Source organism: Pseudophryne corroboree, chromosome 9, assembly GCF_028390025.1.
Source record: "Pseudophryne corroboree isolate aPseCor3 chromosome 9, aPseCor3.hap2, whole genome shotgun sequence".
Classification (NCBI taxonomy): domain Eukaryota; kingdom Metazoa; phylum Chordata; class Amphibia; order Anura; family Myobatrachidae; genus Pseudophryne; species Pseudophryne corroboree.
This window is the reverse complement of record NC_086452.1, coordinates 55,110,906-55,135,052: the sequence shown is the minus strand read 5'-3', so window position 1 is coordinate 55,135,052 and position 24,147 is coordinate 55,110,906. Positions and strand designations below refer to the sequence as shown.

The following is a 24,147-nucleotide window of genomic DNA, read 5'->3' as shown; positions in this document are numbered from 1 at the left end:
CTCGTGTGACTGTTGTTTTACATTTTATTTACAGGCTTTCTTGTAGTAAGACTCAACGAGGTGGTAGACTTCTTTGGCAGAGTGCTGGTGAGTGGATAAAGCCCCTGTACATCAGTCTAGGGAATGTGAGGGAGACTGAGCTGTATGGCTCTGGCATACAACAGTTGGGCAGTACGGGTGGTGTAATGGCTACCATAACTTCCTCACAGCACTGAGGTCATGGGTTCAGTTCCCACCACGGCCCTTACTGTGTGGAGTTTGTATAGTCTTCCCGTGCTTGTGTGCGTTTCCTCCGGTTTCCTCCCACAACATATAGGGCTGTGGCTTCCTGGGGAAGGAGCACAAGATCCTCTCCAACTCCCCTGCTCCCTACATCTCCAACCTCATCTTCACACATACTCCCTCCCGCCTTTCCTCCGCTCTGGTAACCACAGCGTTTTCCACGGTCTTTCCCTCATAATGTTCACATTTATGGCCTTCTACACTGTCTGCGTTGTGTACATGAGTCTCTATACCTTTATCACTTACAATGTCCTCTTCTCTTTACAGGAACAAGAAGATAGAAAACCAGGAGAGACTAGGAAGGGAAAGTGACATCCCCTGCATTGGCGTCTCTATAATGGGTACAGTGTGTGCGGTGCACACGGGCCCCTGAGTCCAGAGGGGGGCCACACCGCACACACTGAACCCATTTCTCCTATACTTACCTTTCCGGAGTCCATCGCTGACTGTGTGTGGGCCCCCTCCTCTCCCGTAGCGCCGCTGCTAGCGCACTGACCACTAGAGACTCTGGCACAGTGTCAGAGTCTACAGCGCATGTGCAGGACTCCGGAAAAATTGCGCGCCGGCCATTTTTCGGAGTCCTGCGCATGCACTGTAGACTCTGACACTGTGCCAGAGTCTACAGCGCTCGGAGCGCTAGCAGCGGCGCGACGGCTACAGGAGAGGAGGGGGCTCACACACAGAGTCTGCACACGGGTCTCCTCCTCTCTAAAGACACCCCTGCATCCCATACACAAGAGATACAGATGCAGAGAGGCTCCATGGCTCACCAGGGAGTTTAGTATGGGTGTGACCTCTGCGCTGGTGTGGGTATTTACATAACATCAATATAAACTGCTGCCTAATCCATGTAGCGTCAATGGGGGGTAATGGTGAGGTCAGCTGTGATCACGCAGTAATTCTCTTGTCTCTAGGAGAGTCTGGCAGACTGGAGGAAGTGTAGGTACTTACCCTAGGTGTAGCTGTGGGGAATCACCTAAGACATCAGGTAATTCCCCACAGCGACACCTAGGGTAAGTACCTACACATCCTCCAATCTGCCACAAATGCTTTTGGCCTATCATAGAACCATAAGGTTTACCACATGATTACAGCTGACCTCCACAAACACAGAGTGCACCTCAGTAATTATGTACATTGACTCACATGGATTATAACATCTGAGGCAGCAGTTATACCCCCACCAGCGCAGACAGTCACACCCATGGGGGGATTCCCACCCCCATCCCTTACCACCCACCAGCATAACAAAAAAAGAATAAAAATGCTCATTAAATGAATAAGTGCTGTAAGTCTATTGTTGAAATGTATTTCACACATTCAGGAGGTACATACAGCCTTCAGGGATATAATGTTATCTTGGTGTGTGTAGCCGGTGATTGGGATGAAAGTGGAAATGACTGGTTAGGCCGCAGCTTAGAGCGGGCGTGTGTAAAGGGGGGGGGGGGGGGGATAGAAATGTGGAATAAGTAGTATTGTAGTGTCTGTCGTTTATATTTCTCAGGGCGGGATGTACTAAAGCAAAAATGCGGTAAAACCCCCGAAAACGGGGGTTTTACCGCATTTTCATATTTGCTAACACCCTACCGCCGCGTTTTCGGCGTCCAGGGTATTGCCATCTCTGGATGGCGATACCCTATAGAAGCCTATGGGCTTCTTTTCGCCGACCGCCGCAACCGTCGACACCGCCGCAGACGCCGACCCCCCTCCCCCCCAGCTTACCTTCCTCCATGATGCCCCGGACCCGGAAGGTAATCTCCTCCTCCCCCTAGCAACGCAGCCGGACGTCCTTCCGGCTGCAGGGGGGAGGAGGAGGCGCCGGGGGCAGCCTGCTGCTGCTACCCGGCATCAAGGCAGTGTGGGGACCCCATGGAGGTGACGGAGACCCATCGCAGACCACCTAACAGGTATCGCGGGGGGCCTCCGTCACCGCATCGCGATGTTGATCGCATATGTTAGTACATACGCGATCAACATCTCTGCGGTAACCGGCGAGGTGCGGTGTATGTTAATACATCCGGCCCTCAATGAGATAAGTATACAGGTATTTATAGTACGGAAAGGGGTGTCCAATGGGTGGGTGGCCTGAGGTGTTGAGGAGGAGGGAATGTATAAATAAATCTTTATACAGACGTTAGACAATTGTACCCCACGGTCTACAATAACAAATTTTATTATTATTTTTTTTGACCAAGCACAAGGGCAAAATGGCTGCACAAGCGCAAAGGTCCAGCTGGGTCCAAACCCAGAAGTAAAGTGATCACTTTACTTTTTAGCCCCGGCTGGTACGGCCTCTTTTTGGAGCCTGTGTCCCGGCGTGTTTACAATAATAACCCCCAAAATACTTTTAAATTTAGGGTCGACAGCTTAGAGAATGGAGGCTAGCAAAAGTCACCGCTTAGTAAATCTAGTCCCTCTGAGCAATCTGTGACTACAAAGCTGCCTATATTGGTTTGGTATTCTTATAATTACTTATGGTCTAAAATGCTAACTTGAAAATTTTATCATATTAAAGGGACATATTTATTAAAGTATATTTGTGGTGTATACCCCTAAAACACCAGTTTTCACGGGGGAAGGTGGTGTTAATGCAAATTCTAAGCATTCACAGGTTTTATAAAAGGAGTGACCCTCCATTTCTGATCGCAAAGCAGCACCCATAAGTTTCCAAGGGGTCTGCTATGCAGTTGGATTTACCAGGCTCCAGAATGGCATTAGCCCCAAGTAGCCTATGGAATATTGATTCACAAGACGTACCATCCGCCCCACTGACACATGCACCAGCCAACGGTCGGGCAGTGTGCACTGCGGATCTCAACCAGGAAGCAGAACGATAGCGATTTCAGCATCTGCGCATTTATTGGTGCCGTGCACATGTTTATACACGTGGTTCAGAATTCTATGCATCTCAGTCGCATCTCACTTGTGAATGGGTGTAACTGAGTAGCAATGGGGCGTAGTGTTCTGAGGGCATATTGAGGGTGTGTTGGAGGAATTGCGGATATTTAGAGTTGAGCATATGCAGAGATCCAATGCATACCTCCCAACATTTAACACTTCTGAAGCGGATCTTTCTGCGCGGCAGAGCAGCGCCCGTCTGAATAGGGGGTGTCGCCTTGGGAAAGGGGGCCTGTAACTCCTCCCATTTTCATCACAGTGGGGGCATGGCTAGCGCTCTGTGAGCAGCTGGCATGCCTCCAGTTCCTCGGACTCCTGTGAACAGACGCTGTGCGCATGCACACAGCGCAGCGTCTATGCACTGCTGCTCTGCTGTGCACTAAGGGGAGCAGCCAGTGAGTGACAGGAGCCTCCCAACTGCCCCCCTCCCACCCCCACAGCGGGACACCTCGGCCCGGGGGTGGGACAGCAGGACAGTCCCAGAAAAAACATGTGTGTAGTCGGAGGGTCCATGTGGGAGTGCTGGTCATGCAGCCTCTCTGTCACTCTGGACTCAGCCCTGCCTCACACAGTCACTGCAGAGCGCTGGTGTCAGTGCGGCTCCGCACCAGGCAGTACACACAGAGCACCAGATCTAAAAATGGGACAAACTGTCTCCGATATTGAATCGGTTTGGGTCAAAACATGTCCCTTTCCATTACAGGGCCATCCTGTATAATACAGAACATGTGGCAACACTAGGACTCGAAACACAAAATCACAATAAGCAAATATATCTGACTGGACTAATATACTGATAACTGTCATATATCAAACCTTTACAATTCAGTATTATTATTATTTTTAAGAACCCAAATTAACTGCTGGCTCAATATTATGGTCTTTGAACAGTCTGTGATGTGGTGCTGATTCAGCAACATTAGTCAAGCCTTCTGAATGAGTTACAGATGTATTGCAATGCTATATTCAGCATATTATATCTGTACTTAGCGAGGGCGACATTACACGGAGGTCCGTAGCACTCCAGGAAGGCGTTCCTTACTGCAGTAATAAGGATCTGTCCTGTAATGCAGTGGTTGCCCCCCGAATGAAGAAAATATGAACAGGAAGTGACATCACCAAACCCCAAAGGCGTGACAGAAGAAAGGCCTGAGTGCATTTCAGTATAAAAATATATATAAAACCCACAGAAATGCAAAACCCACCATATTTACAGACTGATATCTCCTAGCATTTGCTGTAAACCCTAAACACAACCTCGCAGGAGTAACCGGCGACAGATATAAAGAGAGACACAGAGGGGTTAATTCATACAGTTATCATATGCAACCCTGACTAAATTATCTCCGCTCCAGAGTCATCCTCTGCTGGCTTGTGACACGTTCCAATTAAGACGACTAATTAGCCCATCGTTACAACCCCAGAATCAGATACAGATGCAGCTTTAAGTAATTTCCATCTGAGCTGAACAGACAGGAATGGAGAATGAGGAAATGACTGGAGAAGGGGAGAAAGCACGAGAGACGGTTTACGCCGGTGGTGCCAGCAGCCAATGGCAGCCTCACCAGCTACCACGTCCAACACTGGTTCTACTCTATTACGCTTGTCAAAAATAAAAATTAAATAATCCTTCACAGTCTTGTGCATTTGACCAAAATGAAGCAGCTACACCCAGTTATGCCCCGTAACAACTGAGAAATTATACACAATACTGGGCCATGCAAGACATCAACTGTGATATTTAATACATAGTGTAAATATAGGTTATATACAAGGTCGAGTCGCATTATTATCACCACCTCCTGCATCTGACGTCGGCAGCGCGTAGCCCATGAAGTACGTCACGTGTCGTGCGCTGGCTGGGTGGGTATATAAGACGTACGATAGGCCGTCTGCACACATATCACTCGTTGCTGTCCTGGGTAAAAGAGGCGATTTATCCGAGTTGCAGAAAGGGATGATTATCAGCTTTCGGGCCAAGGGTGGCAATATGTCTGACACAGCACAGTTTGTGAACTGTTCACGTGCTGCTGTGGTGAAGGTGTACAGTGACTGGACAATGGCACCATTGCGAATAGCCGACGTGGAAATTGCGGAGCAGCATGTGCTACTGATGTGAGGTAAATATCGCCTACGAAGGTGCGTAAGGACCGACTGACACGCTACAGTGGAGCAGCTCACCGTCAAAATGAACCTGGGGGCTACCAGACATGTGTCTAAAACAACATTTCAGCCCGTCTAGCTGCTGTCCGCGCTGCACACGGCGGTTACTCTGGCAATTAGCTGGGGATCATTATAATGCGACTCCACCCTGAAGAACACCTCTGTTCTGTAAACACACAAGACAAATATTGTTTTTACTTACTTTCTATCTTCTAGTCAGTACAACATATAAGCAGTAGCAGATCTTGCTATGGGCAAGCAGGATTTTTGCCCGGCGCGCCGCCGCCGTCCGGAGGGTGCCACCGCCGTGGCAAGATCCCCTACTGGTGCCGCCCGGTGCTGTTTAGATGCCCGGTGCTGTGCGGTGCGCGACAAAGTCACCTCAAGGAGACCTCTAGTGTCTATGCGGTGCTATGGGAGAGACGTCATGACATCTCTCCCATAGATCCGAGGAGCAGCGCCGGCGGCTGTAGAAAGAGGACAGCAGCGGTCGGGAAGGAGGAGCGGGGATTGTAAGTATTAATTTATTTATTTTTATTTTCTACTCAACAGGGGGCACAGTACTGGGGGCAATATTACTGTGGGCACAGCTACAGGGGGGCATAACTGACCACGCCCCTTCTCCATGAAGCCACGCCCTAATTTTTCCCGCCCGGGGCACCGCAAGGTCTAGATCCGGCCCTGCATATAAGTACAGGTTATTGTGAGAAGAAAAGAAAATCAGGATATTTCTATAAACCCAATGCTTCGTGGAAGCAGCCATCTTGTTTTTGATGCCCTATGAAAAACAGGTGTAACTTGCAGTAGCTATGTATGTGTGACCTTCCTTACATATAAATGCCGCATCATACTGCATCTAAAGCAATGACGTTCAAAGGAATGAAGGTCAATTCAGTGAACGAAATTCTGCTGAAGCCATTAAAACCACATGGCCCCTGGGCACACACGGACCAAAAATCAGGACAACAACTTCGGATCATATACAGTACAATAGGCGCCAACATCCTAGTAGTCAAACACATTGCAAACCTGAATTTATTTATTTTTGACAAGTTATTTCCGGCTCAGACATGTAAATTCAATCAGCATTCAAAAAATGTATGTACAAGTTCTATAAATGCACCCAGTATACACCACATCAGTCCTGTAACCTGAGAAACTGGACCTATTACTGAATGGTCACTGAGGAAAATAACTTGGACTGGAGTATGTTGTACAGAGCTATGTGTGTTTGTTTAAGGTAAATGATTAACGAATACACAGGTCTGTTGATTGCACGAATATTAGTAGTATCTTGACCGCTGACGTCAATCCGGTATCACAGCTGAGAAAATGATGGTCATAAAAGGCGACCTTTGCGCAGTCTAAGCACCGACTGCCAGGATGACCTCACGTCTGGTGGGGAAAAAGGAGGAGATGGAGAAATTGCTTTTCATCTACAGGGCAAGAAAAGTCTTTCATACATACAGTAGCTGGATACTTATTTCTGACTCATCCCTAAGACCATCAGCCGAGATTAATGTCTTCCTCTCACACACCACAAGACTATAGTGGGGTGAGCCTCCGTCTGAGGGTGGTCTATAGGAAGCCAGTTTGCTCCAGCCAACGCTGCTGTGGAATGAGAACCACAGAGCAAACTCTTATTTACAGACAATCCCACATTTTACACCTTTATCTATGAAATCTCCTCAGAAAAGCTCCTGTATTTCAATATTGCCCAACTATGGTAAATTATTCTGTATGCAATATGCAGATCTCACTACCAATGCTGCTATCTGGGCTCTGTCATGCAATATTTACTAAACATTAACATTTCCAATGCAAACATATGATAACTGCAGTATGTTTAGTAATCACGTGCAAGAGTCCACGTAGACAGCCCTGCAGTAACACGCTTACAACAGACAGCCCAGCAGGTAACACGCTTTCAAGCACACAGCGATTTCCTACAACCACATCTCACAACGCTGTCACGCCAAAGGTCATATTTGCAAGACTGTATTAATAAATGGGCAGTTTCCATACCCTCGGAGAATGGGATACAGTCTGAAGATCGACACTGTCTAGGTCGACAATGTTTAGGTCGACAGTCACTAGGTCGACAGGGTCTGAAGGTCGACATGTGATAGGTCGACAGGTCAAAAGGTCGACATGAGTTTTTCACTGTTTTTTCTTCTTTTTTTGAACTTTTCCATACTTAACGATCCACATGGACTACGATTGGAACGGTAATCTGTGCCGAGTGAAGCGGTAGCGGAGTAAGGCACCTTGCCCGAAGCATGGCGTGCGAACAGAGCCATGCGGGGGGACACGGTGCACTAATTGGGCTTCCCGGTCACTGTACGGAGAAAACGGCACCAAAAAAACACGAAAAACTCATGTTGACCTTTTGATCTGTCGACCTAGCACATGTCGACCTTCAGACCCTGTCAACCTAGTGACTGTCGACCTATACACTGTCGATTTTATGATCCACACCCTCGGAGAACGGGTGTCATGTGCGTTTTCATTCTATACATTAAAATCAGTGGTTCTCAAACTCGGTTCTCAGGACCCCACAGGGTTCACGTTTTTCAGGTCACCCAGCAGCTGCACTGTGTATCACCAACTGTCACATTTTAAAAATCTACAGGTGACCTGCAAAACATGGACCGTGTGGGGTCCTGAGGACCGAGTTTGAGAACCCGTGCATTAAATCAAAGAGGGAGGCCAGTTATCCAGGCACATTATTACCACCACAGGCTGTGTCTTATACACATCGGAGGCATGCTATAATATGCATGTATACAACGAAACAATTAAGATACATCTCCCTTCCAGTGCGGAGGGTAACATCCGCCATGTGTAAGTTATCAGGCAGTGCTCTGCAGTTAGAACACTTGGGTCGCTATTACAGTAATTCTCTGCTGGGACCTGTAGAGCCGGAGATGAGTGTGGGAACAGTGTGAGGATACAGTGCTATCGTCTAAGCACTAACATCTGTTTCTCTACTGGGCCCCAGGGTGTGCACTGTGATCTGCAAAAGCTTATTTAACTTTATTACGTCTCTGCTCTGGCCCAAGGGCCTGGGACCATAAACTACTGACATCAAGGAATGGACCTCTGAAACGCGTCGGTACACGGTGACTGAAAAAGGCCAAAAAAGAAAATAAAAAGACAAACTTTCTGACAGATATAAAACCCTTAATTTGCATATTAAACTGAGCAGGAAGGTCCTATGGCTGGTTACACATTGGCCTTAACAATAATAAGAATTTACTTACCGATAATTCTATTTCTCGGAGTCCGTAGTGGATGCTGGGGTTCCTGAAAGGACCATGGGGAATAGCGGCTCCGCAGGAGACAGGGCACAAAAGTAAAGCTTTTACAGGTCAGGTGGTGTGTACTGGCTCCTCCCCCTATGACCCTCCTCCAGACTCCAGTTAGGTACTGTGCCCGGACGAGCGTACACAATAAGGGAGGATTTTGAATCCCGGGTAAGACTCATACCAGCCACACCAATCACACCGTACAACTTGTGATCTAAACCCAGTTAACAGTATGATAACAGAGGAGCCTCTGAAAGATGGCTTCCTAAACAATAACCCGAATTAGTTAACAATAACTATGTACAAGTATTGCAGATAATCCGCACTTGGGATGGGCGCCCAGCATCCACTACGGACTCCGAGAAATAGAATTATCGGTAAGTAAATTCTTATTTTCTCTATCGTCCTAAGTGGATGCTGGGGTTCCTGAAAGGACCATGGGGATTATACCAAAGCTCCCAAACGGGCGGGAGAGTGCGGATGACTCTGCAGCACCGAATGAGAGAACTCCAGGTCCTCCTTTGCCAGGGTATCAAATTTGTAAAAATTTACAAACGTGTTCTCCCCTGACCACGTAGCTGCTCGGCAGAGTAGTAATGCCGAGACCCCTCGGGCAGCCGCCCAAGATGAGCCCACCTTCCTTGCGGAATGGGCCTTAACAGATTTAGGCTGTGGCAGGCCTGCCACAGAATGTACAAGTTGAATTTTGTTACAAATCCAACGAGCAATCGACTGCTTAGAAGCAGGTGCACCCAACTTGTTGGGTGCATACAGTATAAACAGCGAGTCAGATTTTCTGACTCCAGCCGTCCTTTAAATGTATATTTTTAAGGCTCTGACAACGTCCAACAACTTGGAGTCCTTCAAGTCGTCTGTAGCCGCAGGCACTACAATAGGCTGGTTCAGGTGAAACGCTGATACCACCTTAGGGAGAAAATGCGGACGCGTCCGCAGCTCTGCCCTATGTCGAATGGAAAATTAAATAAGGGCTTTTATAAAACAAAGCCGCCAGTTCAGATACTCTCCCGGCCGAAGCCAGGGCCAGTAACATAGTCACTTTCCATGTGAGATATTTCAAATCCACCTTCTTTAGTGGTTCAAACCAATTTGATTTGAGGAAATCTAAAACTACATTTAGATCCCACGGTGCCACCTTAGGCACCACAGGAGGCTGTATATGCAGTACTCCTTTGATAAAAATCTGGACCTCAGGGACTGAGGCCAATTCTTTTTGGAAGAATATTGATAGGGCCGAAATTTGAACCTTAATAGATCCCAATTTGAGACCCATAGACAATCCTGATTGCAGGAAATGTAGGAAAACGACCCAGTTGAAATTCCTCCATCGGAGCACTCCGCTGCTCGCACCACGCAACATATTTTCGCCAAATACGGCGATAATGCTTCGCGGTGACTTCCTTCCTTGCCTTTATCAAGGTAGGAATGACTTCTTCTGGAATGCCTTTTCCTTTTAGGATCTGGCATTCAAAACGCCATGCCGTCAAACGCAGCCGCGGTAAGTCTTGAAAAAGACAAGTACCCTGCTGAAGCAGGTCCCTTCTCAGAAGTAGAGGCCACGGATCGTCCGTGACCATCTCTTGAAGTTCCGGGTACCAAGTCCTTCTTGGCCAATCCGGAGCCACTAGTCTTACTCCACGTTGCCGTATAATCCTCAATACCTTTGGTATGAGAGGCAGAGGAGGAAACACATATACCGACTGGTACACCCAAGGTGTTACCAGCGCGTCCACAGCTATTGCCTGCGGATCTCTTGACCTGGCGCAATACCTGTCCAGTGTTTTGTTGAGGCGAGACGCCATCATGTCCACCATTGGTTTTACCCAACGGTTTAATAGCATGTGGAAAACTTCTGGATGAAGTCTCCACTCTCCCGGGTGAAGGTCGTGTCTGCTGAGGAAGTCTGCTTCCCAGTTGTCCACGCCCGGGATGAATACTGCTGACAGTGCTATCACGTGATTCTCCGCCCAGCGAAGGATCCTGGCAGCTTCTGCCATTGCCCTCCTGCTTCTTGTGCCGCCCTGTCTGTTTACATGGGCGACTGCCGTGATGTTGTCCGACTGGATCAACACCGGTCTTCCTTGAAGCAGAGGTTCCGCCTGGCTTAGAGCATTGTAGATTGCTCTTAGTTCCAGAATGCTTATGTGAAGAGACTTTTTCAGGCTCGACCACACTCCCTGGAAATTTCTTCCCTGTGTGACTGCTCCCCAGCCTCTCTGGCTGGCACCCGTGGTCACCAGGATCCAATCCTGCATGCCGAATCTGCGGCCCTCCAATAGATGAGCCTCCTGCAACCACCACAGAAGGGATACCCTTGTCCTCGGCGACAGGGTTATCCGCAGGTGCATCTGAAGATGCGACCCTGACCATTTGTCCAACAGATCCCTTTGCATGGAATCTGCCGAAAGGGATTGCTTCGTAAGAAGCTACCATTTTTTCCCAGGACTCTTGTGCATTGATGTACAGACACCTTTCCTGGTTTTAGGAGGTTCCTGACCAGGTCAGATAACTCCTTGGCTTTTTCTTCGGGAAGAAAAACCTTTTCTGAACTGTGTCCAGAATCATCCCCAGGAACAGCAGACGAGTTGTCGGCATTAATTGGGATTTTGGAATATTCAGATGCTTTATCCTCTTGAGATAGTGCTAAACCCATCTCTAGCTGTTCTCTGGACCTTGCCCTTATTAGGAGATCGTCCAAGTATGGGATAATTAATACGCCTTTTCTTCGAAGAAGAAATATTATCTCGGCCATTACCTTTGTAAAGACCCGAGGTGCCGTGGACAAACCAAACGGCAGCGTCTGAAACTGATAGTGACAGTTTTGTACAACGAACCTGAGGTACCCCTGGTGTGAGGGGTAATTGGAACGTGGAGATACGCATCCTTGATGTCCAAGGATACCATAAAGTCCCCTTCTTCCAGGTTCGCTATCACTGCTCTGAGTGACTCCATCTTGAACTTGAACTTCTTTATGTACAGGTTCAAGGACTTCAGATTTAGAATAGGCCTTACCGAGCCATCCGGCTTCGGTACCACAAAAAGAGTGGAATAATACCCCTTCCCTTGTTGTAGAAGAGGTACCTTGACTATCACCTGCTGAGAATACAGCTTGTGAATGGCTTCCAAAACCGTCTCCCTTTCTGAGGGGGACGTTGGTAAAGCAGACTTCAGGAAACGGCGAGGTGGCTCTGTCTCTAATTTCAACCTGTACCCCTGAGATATTATCTGCAGGATCCAGGGATTTACCTGCGAGTGAGCCCACTGCGCGCTGTAATTCTTGAGACGACCGCCTACCGCCCCCGAGTCCGCTTGCGAAGCCCCAGCGTCATGCTGAGGCTTTTGTAGAAGCCGGGGAGGGCTTCTGTTCCTGGGAAGGAGCTGCCTGTTGCTGTCTCTTCCCTCGTCCTCTGCCTCGTGGCAGATATGAATAGCCCTTTGCTCTCTTATTTTTAAAGGAACGAAAAGGCTGCGATTGAAAGGTCGGTGCCTTTTTCTGTTGGGGAGTGACTTGAGGTAGAAAGGTGGATTTCCCGGCCGTAGCCACCAAATCCGATAGACCGACCCCAAATAACTCCTCTACGCATTGCCTGTCCACTGTCGTGTCCATAAAGCTCTTCTGGCCGAAATGGACATAGCACTTACCCGTGATGCCAGTGTGCAGATATCTCTCTGTGCATCACGCATATAAAGAAATGCATCCTTTATTTGTTCTAACGACAGTAAAATATTGTCCCTGTCCAGGGTATCAATATTTTCAATCAGGGACTCTGACCAAACTACCCCAGCACTGCACATCCAGGCAGTCGCAATAGCTGGTCGTAGTATAACACCTGCATGTGTGTATATACCTTTTTGGATATTTTCCATCCTCCTATCTGATGGATCTTTAAGTGCGGCCGTCTCAGGAGAGGGTAACGCCACTTGTTTTGATAAGCGTGTTAGCGCTTTGTCCACCCTAGGAGGTGTTTCCCAGCGCTCCCTAACCTCTGGCGGGAAAGGGTATAAAGCCAATAACTTCTTTGAAATTAGCAGTTTTTTATCGGGGCACCCCACGCTTCATCACACACGTCATTTAATTCTTCTGATTCGGTAAAAACTACTGGTAGTTTTTTCACACCCCACATAATACCCTGTTTAGTGGTACCTGTAGTATCAGCTAAATGTAACATCTCCTTTATTGCCAAAATCATATAACGTGTGGCCCTTTTGGAAAATACGGTTGATTCGTCACCGTCACTACCGGAATCAGTGCCTGTGTCTGGGTCTGTGTCGACCGACTGAGGCAAGGGGCGTTTTACAGCCCCTGACGGTGTTTGAGGCGCCTGGACAGGCACTAAGTGAGTGTCCGGCCGCCTCATGTCGGCAAACGACTGCTTAAGCGAGTTGACGCTATCCCGTAATTCCACAAATAAAGGCATCCATTCTGGTGTCGACCCCCTAGAAGGTGACATCCTCATATTTGGCAATTGCTCCGCCTCCACACCAATAACGTCCTCATACATGTCGACACACACGTACCGACACACAGCAGACACACAGGGAATGCTCTATACGAAGACAGGACCCACTAGCCCTTTGGGGAGACAGAGGGAGAGTCTGCCAGCACACACCAAAAAGCGCTATATATGACAGGGATAGCCTTATGATTAAGTGCTCCCTTATAGCTGCTTTTATATTAATATATTGCCATTTATTTTGCCCCCCCTCTCTGTTATACCCTGTTTCTGTAGTGCAGTGCAGGGGAGAGACCTGGGAGCCTTCCTGACCAGCGGAGCTGTGACAGAAAATGGCGCCGTGTGCTGAGGAGATAGGCCCCGCCCCTTTTCCGGCGGGCTCGTCTCCCGCTATTTAGTACATTTAGGCAGGGGTAAATATCTCCATATAGCCTCTGGGGCTATATGTGAGGTATTTTTAGCCTTTTTAAAGGTTTACATTTGCCTCCCAGGGCGCCCCCCCCCCAGCGCCCTGCACCCTCAGTGACTGCCGTGTGAAGTGTGCTGAGAGGAAAATGGCGCACAGCTGCAGTGCTGTGCGCTACCTTAAGAAGACTGCAGGAGTCTTCAGCCGCCGATTCTGGACCTCTTCTTGCTTCAGCATCTGTGAGGGGGCCGGCGGCGTGGCTCCGGTGACCATCCAGGCTGTACCTGTGATCGTCCCTCTGGAGCTTCATGTCCAGTAGCCAAGAAGCCAATCCATCCTGCACGCAGGTGAGTTCACTTCTTCTCCCCTCTGTCCCTCGTTGCAGTGATCCTGTTGCCAGCAGGAATCACTGTAAAATAAAAAACCTAAGCTAAACTCTCTAAGCAGCTCTTTATGAGAGCCACCTAGAATTGCACCCTTCTCGGCCGGGCACAAAAATCTAACTGGAGTCTGGAGGAGGGTCATAGGGGGAGGAGCCAGTACACACCACCTGACCTGTAAAAGCTTTACTTTTGTGCCCTGTCTCCTGCGGAGCCGCTATTCCCCATGGTCCTTTCAGGAACCCCAGCATCCACTTAGGACGATAGAGAAATGTCAGTAAAACAGCACGTCAAACGCGATCGCTTGGTCGTGCAAACAACCAGGCAGAATCCAAGAGATCCTGCTCAGAGTGCACTAATGGGGGCTTGGCCAGACATCAGCGTCACTAATTGGCCATGCCCAACACTTACAGAGGTGCTGGGCTTCCCCCCGCACTCTACCTTTAATCTAGATAGATACCGGTAGCGCAGCAACGAGCAGGCTTTTTTAGCAGGGCGCCGCTAAAAGGGTAAAGCGCATTTTGCCCTTTAAATATCGGGCAGTGCGCAGCACCAAGCCTGAAGACTACATTTTACCCCTTTTCACCCCCTTGGGAGTAGATACCCCATAGTACCCCTCCTTAGAGGGTGTCTGCATGTAACGGTGACAGTGTCCAGACCACCCGGCGGGTCACATGATGACCAACGGTCACATTTTCAAGAGCTCAATGGTGATGCATTGTGATTGGCTGCTGGACGTTTTGACACATAACTCCAACATAAAGCAGCCAATCACAATGGCAATAACATTCTGCACATTTTCGGACCTAGAGTTTTAATTTGGTATATAATGTTTCTTGCTCAGGCAATAGCATCATAGAAATAAGTCGCTCATAAAAGTCGCCCTTATGCTATTAATATATAGATAATTATTTATTTAGCGCCTTTCTCCTGCAGGACTCAGGGGCAGATGTATTAAGCCTGGAGAAGTGATAAAGCAGTGATAAAGAAGTGATAAGTGTAATGTGATAACGTACCAACCAATCATTGTGGGTTTGAAAAAAAGACAGGTAAGAGCTGATTGGCTGGTGCGTTATCACCTTCCATTTATCACTTCTCCAAGCTTAATACATCTGCCCCTCAGTCACATTACATACATCAAAAACATGGGGGTGAATGTATGATCCTCTTTTATGGAGGGGGGCGGTATCAGCACATGTTATGTGCGCTGATACCGCTTCTCCCCCATGTATGACTCTGGCTATGTGCCCCGGCTATAATCAGCGCTGCTATCTACAAGACAGTATGCCGATATGCCAGCAATGTGTGGACGGTCAGTAGCATTGACCGTTCCGACACCTGTAGCTATCGATTTTGGCAGCTACAGGTGTCGTTGCCAATTCACCGCAGCAGGGCAGCGCTGTCCCTGGTTGCGGTGGCTGACGGCTCCAAGCTGCATGGGAGATCTTGCATAGTAATGAGATCTCACATATGGCCAGTGAGCCGCCCGGGGTCGACACACAGAGCATCAGCACTAAAGTGGTGCGCTGTGGGGGGTCTGGCTGCGATCGTCAGAGAGGGGAGATTTCAGTCCCCTGCTCCAGCAAACGAGATGTTAATACATCTCAAAGCTTCCTTCTTTGCCTCGATAAAGAGGCAAAGCAAAACGCGTTATACCGACACAATCAGGGCAGGTATAATACATTTGCCCCATGGTACATTGTACAAAGGCATTAGAGCAAGTTAATAACATAAGGAAATAATTAAGATCTAACCTAGGGGTGTTCTTCAGTATACCGCTGGCCGGGATCCCGACCGCTGGCATGCCGACACATATTCTCCCTCTTGGGGGTCTACGACCCTCTTGGAGGGAGAATAAATAGCGTGGCGCGCAAGGGGCTCATAAGCGCTCGCCCAGCTGTTGGTATGCCGGCGGTCGGGATCCCGGTGCCGGTATTTTACCCCCGGGATCCCGGCCGCCGGCCACTCATACTACACCCCTAACCTAGAGAGCATAATAAGCACAATGCAGGGTTGGTGCAGACATTTTGGGAAATAACTCCTACGGGTTACATATTCCACCCATGAAAGGCGAGGCAGCTGTCTTGGGCGCACTACGTAGGATTACCCGGAGTGGAATAGGTCACGCCCACAAGAGATGACACAAAATGTTTGGTTGCAATGTCCTAACGCTGACAGTCCCAACATAACCGTCAGGTCCAAGTTATTTCTCATCCCATCCACGAGCGTACCAGGCGAGGCAGCCATGTTGGGCGCGCTACGAAGGTTACACTGTGGGAGATCAGCCATACAAGGACCTGAGGGAAAACGGACAGGCGTGTAATAGTATGCTATATCCTATATGTGGAGATCCACGGAGAAACCATCGAGGCAGCTGTCTGGGGTTCACTGCATAGGTTGCTGCTAGCCGGGCGTACAACCACTGGCGGTACAGCATACCGGTATAGTATACAGTGGGGACGAAGTATGAGGGAGTAAAGAAACAGTGAACAGTAACGAGACTTCTGCGGGTCGATGGGGGTTATTAGAGGGGGTTAAAAACATGAGAAAGTCTGCGGAAAAAAATCTGCTAATAATAAATAAACCTCATGGTTTATAAAGAACAAACATAGTGTATATGTATTGTGCTCAGACAGCAGAGTATCCATGGTGTGTGGGGGGAGGGGGGCGGACATGTTGGAAATAGGGGAGAGCACGGCTGTTCTGCAGCCACGGTCCTTCTAGTCAGCACCGACCGGCCACCCTCAGGCAGGACAGGAACAAATTACGGCACACAAGTTAGGGCTGACAAATATCTGGAACCGAGAACTTATAGGTAATAAGTATTTGTCGTTAAAAAGTATAATTTATAGAGAGAGTACTTGCGGTAATCTCCCCTCATTCCATGAAATGCACATTTCCCCCAGCAGTATTAGGAAAAGACATGTGCTGACAATATGACCAGAGATCTGACAAGTGCAACGCATCCAACATTTTCCTCCCAGATCCCTATAACACGGTATCTGGCTCTTATGGACTTGTGATTAGCCCGGATCTCCTTCTGAGGAATGACTTGTGACTCTTACGGGACAACTAAACCTAACATACAGGCCTGACCGGAGGTGCAAACTTTTAAAAAATAAGAATTTACTTACCGATAATTCTATTTCTCGTAGTCCGTAGTGGATGCTGGGACTCCGTCAGGACCATGGGGAATAGCGGCTCCGCAGGAGACAGGGCACAAAAGTAAAAGCTTTAGGATCAGGTGGTGTGCACTGGCTCCTCCCCCTATGACCCTCCTCCAAGCCTCAGTTAGGATACTGTGCCCGGACGAGCGTACACAATAAGGAAGGATTTTGAATCCCGGGTAAGACTCATACCAGCCACACCAATCACACTGTACAACCTGTGATCTGAACCCAGTTAACAGCATGATAACAGCGGAGCCTCTGAAAAGATGGCTCACAACAATAATAACCCGATTTTTGTAACAATAACTATGTACAAGTATTGCAGACAATCCGCACTTGGGATGGGTGCCCAGCATCCACTACGGACTACGAGAAATAGAATTATCGGTAAGTAAATTCTTATTTTCTCTGACGTCCTAGTGGATGCTGGGACTCCGTCAGGACCATGGGGATTATACCAAAGCTCCCAAACGGGCGGGTGAGTGCGGATGACTCTGCAGCACCGAATGAGAGAACTCCAGGTCCTCCTCAGCCAGGGTATCAAATTTGTAGAATTTTGCAAACGTGTTTGCTCCTGACCAAGTAGCAGCTCGGCAAAGTTGTAAAGCCGAGACCCCTCGGGCAGCCGCCCAAGATGAGCCCACCTTCCTTGTGAAATGGGCATTTACATATTTTGGCTGTGGCAGGCCTGCCACAGAATGTGCAAGCTGAATTGTACTACACATCCAACTAGAAATCGTCTGCTTAGAAGCAAGAGCACCCAGTTTGTTGGGTGCATACAGGATAACAGCAAGTCAGTTTTCCTGACTCCAGCCGTCCTGGAAACCTATATTTTCAGGGCCCTGACAACATCTAGCAACTTGGAGTCCTCCAAGTCCCTAATAGCCGCAGGTACCACAATAAACTGGTTCAGGTGAAACGCTGACACCACCTTAGGGAGAAACTGGGGACGAGTCCGCAGCTCTGCCCTGTCCGGATGGACAATCAGATATGGGCTTTTGTGAGACAAAGCCACCAATTCTGACTCTCGCCTGGCCGAGGCCAGGGCCAACCGCATGGTCACTTTTCATGTGAGATATTTCAAATCCACAGATTTGAGCGGTTTAAAATGTGATTTGAGGAATCCCAGAACTACGTTGAGATCCCACAGTGCCACTGGAGGCACAAAAGGGGGTTGTATATGCAGTACTCCCTTGACAAACTTCTGGACTTCAGGAAGTGAAGCCAATTCTTTCTGGAAGAAAATTGACAGGGCCGAAATTTGAACCTTAATGGACCCCAATTTGAGGCCCATAGACACTCCTGTTTGCAGGAAATGCAGGAATCGACCGAGTTGAAATTTCTTCGTGGGGCCTTCCTGGCCTCACACCACGCAACATATTTTCGCCACATGTGGTGATAATGTTGTGCGGTCACCTCCTTCCTGGCTTTGACCAGGGTAGGAATGACCTCTTCCGGAATGCCTTTTTCCCTTAGGATCCGGCGTTCCACCGCCATGCCGTCAAAACACAGCCGCGGTAAGTCTTGGAACAGACATGGTACTTGCTGAAGCAAGTCCCTTCTTAGCGGCAGAGGCCATGAGTCCTCTGAGAGCATTTCTTGAAGTTCCGGGTACCAAGTCCTTCTTGGCCAATCCGGAGCCACGAGTATAGTTCTTACTCCTCTACGTCTTATAATTCTCAGTACCTTGGGTATGAGAAGCAGAGGAGGGAACACATACACCGACTGGTACACCCACTGTGTTACCAGAACGTCCACAGCTATTGCCTGAGGGTCTCTTGACCTGGCGCAATACCTGTCCAGTTTTTTGTTCAGGCGGGACGCCATCATGTCCACCTTTGGTCTTTCCCAACGGTTCACAATCATGTGGAAGACTTCCCGATGAAGTCCCCACTCCCCGGGTGGAGGTCGTGCCTGCTGAGGAAGTCTGCTTCCCAGTTGTCCACTCCCGGAATGAACACTGCTGACAGTGCTATCCCATGATTTTCCGCCCAGCGAAGAATCTTTGCAGTTTCTGCCATTTCCCTCCTGCTTCTTGTGCCGCCCTGTCTGTTTACGTGGGCGACTGCCGTGATGTTGTCCCACTGGATCAATACCGGCTGACCTTGAAGCAGAGGTCTTGCTAAGCTTAGAGCTTTGTTTTATGTGGAGAGAAGTCTCTAGACTTGATCACACTCCCTGGAAATTTTTTTTTTTTTTTTCCCTGTGTGACTGCTCCCCAGCCTCTCCGGCTGGCATCCGTGGTCACCAGGACCCAGTCCTGAATGCCGAATCTGCGGCCCTTTAGTAGATGAGCACTCTGCAGCCACCGCAGAAGAAACACCCTTGTCCTTGGAGACAGGGTTATCCGCTGATGCATCTGAAGATGCGATCCGGACCATTTTTCCAGCAGATCCCACTGAAAAGTTCTTGCGTGAAATCTGCCGAATGGAATCGCTTCGTAAGAAGCCACCATTTTTCCCAGGACCCTTGTGCAATGATGCACTGACACTTTTCCTGGTTTTAGGAGGTTCCTGACTAGCTCGGATAACTCCCTTGCTTTCTTCTCCGGGAGAAACACCCTTTTCTGGACTGTGTCCAGAATCATCCCTAGGAACAGCAAATTGTCGTCGGAAACAGCTGCGGTTTTGGAATATTTAGAATCCACCCATGCTGTCGTAGAACTACTTGAGATAGTGCTACTCCGACCTCCAACTGTTCTCTGGACCTTGCCCTTATCAGGATATCGTCCATTTTCTTTGAAGAAGAATCATCATTTCGGCCATTACCTTGGTAAAGACCCGGGGTGCCGTGGACAATCCAACCGGCATCGTCTGAAACTGATAGTGACAGTTCTGTACCACGAACCTGAGGTACCCTTGGTGAGAAGGGCAAATTGGGACATGGAGGAAGCATCCCTGATGTCCCGGGACACCATATAGTCCCCTTCTTCCTGGTTCGATATCACTGCTCTGAGTGACTCCATCTTGATTTGAACCTTTGTATGTAAGTGTTCAAATATTTCAGATTTAGAATAGGTCTCACCGAGCCGTCTGGCTTCAGTACCACAATATAGTGTGGAATAATACCCCTTTCCTTGTTGTAGGAGGAGTACTTTGATTATCACCTGCTGGGAATACAGCTTGTGAATTGTTTCCAATACTGCCTCCCTGTCGGAGGGAGACGTTGGTAAAGCAGACTTCAGGAACCTGCGAGGGGGAGACGTCTCGAATTTCCAATCTGTACCCCTGGGATACTACTTGTAGGATCCAGGGGTCCTGTACGGCCCCAGCGTCATGCTGAGGACTTGGCAGAAGCAGTGTAGGGCTTCTGTTCCTGGGAATGGGCTGCCTGCTGCAGTCTTCTTCCCTTTCCTCTATCCCTGGGCAGATATGACTGGCCTTTTGCCCGCTTGCCCTTATGGGGACGAAAGGACTGAGGCTGAAAAGACGGTGTCTTTTTCTGCTGAGATGTGACTTAGGGTAAAAAAGGTGGATTTTCCAGCTGTTGCCGTGGCCACCAGGTCCGATGGACCGACCCCAAATAACTCCTCCCCTTTATACGGCAATACTTCCATGTGCCGTTTGGAATCTGCATCACCTGACCACTGTCGTGTCCATAAACATCTTCTGGCAGATATGGACATCGCACTTACTCTTGATGCCAGAGTGCAAATATCTCTCTGTGCTCTATAGTCAATAAAATACTGTCCCTGTCAAGGGTATCAATATTTTCAGTCAGGGAATCCGACCAAGCCACCCCAGCGCTGCACATCCAGGCTGAGGCGATAGCTGGTCGCAGTATAACACCAGTATGTGTGTATATACTTTTTAGGATATTTTCCAGCCTCCTATCAGCTGGCTCCTTGAGGGCGGCCGTATCTGGAGACGGTAACGCCACTTGTTTTGATAAGCGTGTGAGCGCCTTATCCACCCTAAGGGGTGTTTCCCAACGCGCCCTAACTTCTGGCGGGAAAGGGTATACCGCCAATAATTTTCTATCGGGGGAAACCCACGCATCATCACACACTTCATTTAATTTATCTGATTCAGGAAAAACTACATGTAGTTTTTTCACACCCACATAATACCTTTTTTTGTGGTACTTGTAGTATCAGAAATATGTAACACCTCCTTCATTGCCCTTAACATGTAACGTGTGGCCCTAAAGGAAAATACGTTTGTTTCTTCACCGTCAACACTGGAGTCAGTGTCCGTGTCTGTGTCTATGTCGACCGACTGAGGTAAATGGGCGTTTTAAAGCCCCTGACAGTGTTTGAGACGCCTGGACAGGTACTAATTTGTTTGCCGGCCGTCTCATGTCGTCAACCGACCTTGAAGCGTGTTGACATTATCACGTAATTCCTTAAATAAGCCATCCATTCCGGTGTCGACTCCCTAGAGAGTGACATCAACATTACAGGCAATTGCTCCGCCTCCTCACCAACATCGTCCTCATACATGTCGACACACACGTACCGACACACAGCACACACACAGGGAATGCTCTGATAGAGGACAGGACCCCACTAGCCCTTTGGGGAGACAGAGGGAGAGTTTGCCAGCACACACCAAAATGCTATAATTATACAGGGACAACCTTTATATAAGTGTTTTCCCTTATAGCATCTTAATATATAATCATATCGCCAAATAAGTGCCCCCCCTCTCTGTTTTAACCCTGTTTCTGTAGTGCAGTGCAGGGGAGAGCCTGGGAGCCTTCCCACCAGCAGTTCTGTGAGGGAAAATGGTGCTGTGTGCTGAGGAGATAGGCCCCGCCCCCTATTCCGGCGGGCTCTTCTCCCGGTTTTTCTGAGACCTGGCAGGGGTGAAATACATCCATATAGCCTCAGGGACTATATGTGATGTATTCTTTTTAGCCAGAAAAGGTATTAACATTGCTGCCCAGGGCGCCCCCCCCAGCACCCTGCACCCTCAGTGACCGTTGCTGTGAAGTGTGCTGAGAGCAATGGCGCACAGCTGCAGTGCTGTGCGCTACCTCATGAAGACTGAAAAGCCTTCAGCCGCCGGTTTCTGGACCTCTTCTTACTTCGGCATCTGCAAGGGGGTCGGCGGCGCGGCTCCGGTGACCCATCCAGGCTGTACCTGTGATCGTCCCTCTGGAGCTAGTGTCCAGTAGCCTAAGAAGCAAATCCATCCTGCACGCAGGTGAGTTCACTTCTTCTCCCCTAAGTCCCTCGTTGCAGTGAGCCTGTTGCCAGCAGGACTCACTGAAAATAAGAAAACTATCAAAACTTTTACTCTAAGCAGCTCTTTATGAGAGCCACCTAGATTGCACCCTTCTCGGCCGGGCACAAAAACCTAACTGAGGCTTGGAGGAGGGTCATAGGGGGAGGAGCCAGTGCACACCACCTGATCCTAAAGCTTTTACTTTTGTGCCCTGTCTCCTGCGGAGCCGCTATTCCCCATGGTCCTGACGGAGTCCCAGCATCCACTAGGACGTCAGAGAAATGACTTTTGGGTGCTCTGATTACCAACCCTAACCCTACCCCCCGCGCTACACACAGTATGAGTGAGAATACTACGCACAGACACAAGGTAACCCCACCCTTGAAAATGTATACCCCCAGAACAATACCTTGCCCTCAACTACACAGCAAATGCTAATACTATAGTCACCCGCAATATGGCGTATTCCACATTCTATTTGCATTTAGAGTTGGCTGCATCTATGGAACCCCCCCCCCCCCCCGTCCTTCCCTGACCACCTTTCATATATAATTGCATCAGCCCTATCCTTGGAGCAAATAGGGGGGAACTCTGTGTACCCACAACACGAAACAGCCTCTGCCCACTCAGCCTATGTGTAAACACCCAGTTGCGAGATGCGGCTGAGCTGCGTATTACTGGAAAAAGCACGTAGTTGCTGAAAGAGGTGTATGCGGGCTCAGACGTCTTACACAGTAAGTACATATACAATGTCTCAACCCACAATTTCATGCTGTGGCCTTCTAATCCTAAACACTGGGCCTGTAACGTATGGGAGCATTGCACTACATCTGTGGGTAATGAATATTAAGGCGTATTACGTGGAAGGGGCTAAGACCTGTACTGTCAGGAAGAAAGGCTGAGCTCTATCAAGGCAGAGGCATTATAAGAACAATTCTCTGTGGAGGATTTTACAGTATATAAGGCTGAGCGGCCACTTTGATAACACTGTATTATAGGCAGAGAGCGGAGGACAGTACAAGTTTTAGGGTCACCCTCTGGTTTAGCCCGTCTCTTATCTTGCCAAGTAAAAACCATTCAGCATTCACGGATATCCATCTCTCAGCGGGATCATGTAACGTCAATGCTGGGAGTTCCTATCACTGTTCACGTAATTTGTAGGCAGATTTATCAACGCTTGGAGAGAGATAAAGTACCAACCAATTACAGGCTGTGCTTGAAAAATGACAGGAGCTGATTGGTTGGTACTATCTCCGTTTTATCTTTTTCCAAGCTTTACTAAATCTGCCCAAAGTCACGCAGATCGGTGGGATGGGCTGTAACAACGGATAACTGCAGAGAATGTTGTTACCAGGTACAAAGTTACCACACACTCTTGTTCCTGGGAAGATACAATCTAGGAAACGTGTCTACATCTTGTGTTGTATAAACTGTAACCCATCCCAGCCGATCCTATCATCCCCAGTATCCTTAAAACCTCACCAGACTTTATAAATATCTTGCCCATTCATTAACATATATAGCCTGTGAAAAATAGATGGTAAGCTCTTTGGGACAGCGCCTTCTGTTCTGCTGTGTCATGATTTCTCAGCACTTTAAAGCGCAGTGTTCATTCATAGGCATTCATGGGACAGCAGCTAACCTATAGCGTAGGAAGGACCACTGCTACTAGGATATCACTAAGGCATGAATGCAAAGATCCTTCCCACACACTGCACTTTGCAGACAGACGTAACTTGACATCAAAATCACAGCACCTTGCCCAAATAATGACTTATAATATTGATCCTTTCATTCCTGAATATCTACGGTTCCCAATGAAACACTGTTCCAGGATATCCATTCTTTCCTTGCCAGACGTTGCTGGGTAAAAGTGGTAGGTGATAGATTATATGTCAGC

The 24,147-nt window shown here is 48.5% G+C and overlaps 1 protein-coding gene and 1 long non-coding RNA gene across 21 annotated transcripts in view; one reads left to right on the top strand and one right to left on the bottom strand.

Moving 5' to 3' along the window:
- Positions 1 to 780, top strand: part of LOC134956671 (uncharacterized) — a 28,450-nt gene extending 27,670 nt beyond the window's left edge. For both annotated transcript variants that reach the window (XR_010186081.1, XR_010186080.1), the window contains 2 exons: positions 35 to 87; positions 550 to 780. This is a non-coding gene — a long non-coding RNA (uncharacterized LOC134956671). The remainder of the gene's footprint in view (positions 1 to 34; positions 88 to 549) is intronic.
- Positions 1 to 24,147, bottom strand: part of PTPRF (protein tyrosine phosphatase receptor type F) — a 1,358,330-nt gene that overhangs the window by 384,324 nt on the left and 949,859 nt on the right. The window lies entirely within an intron of this gene.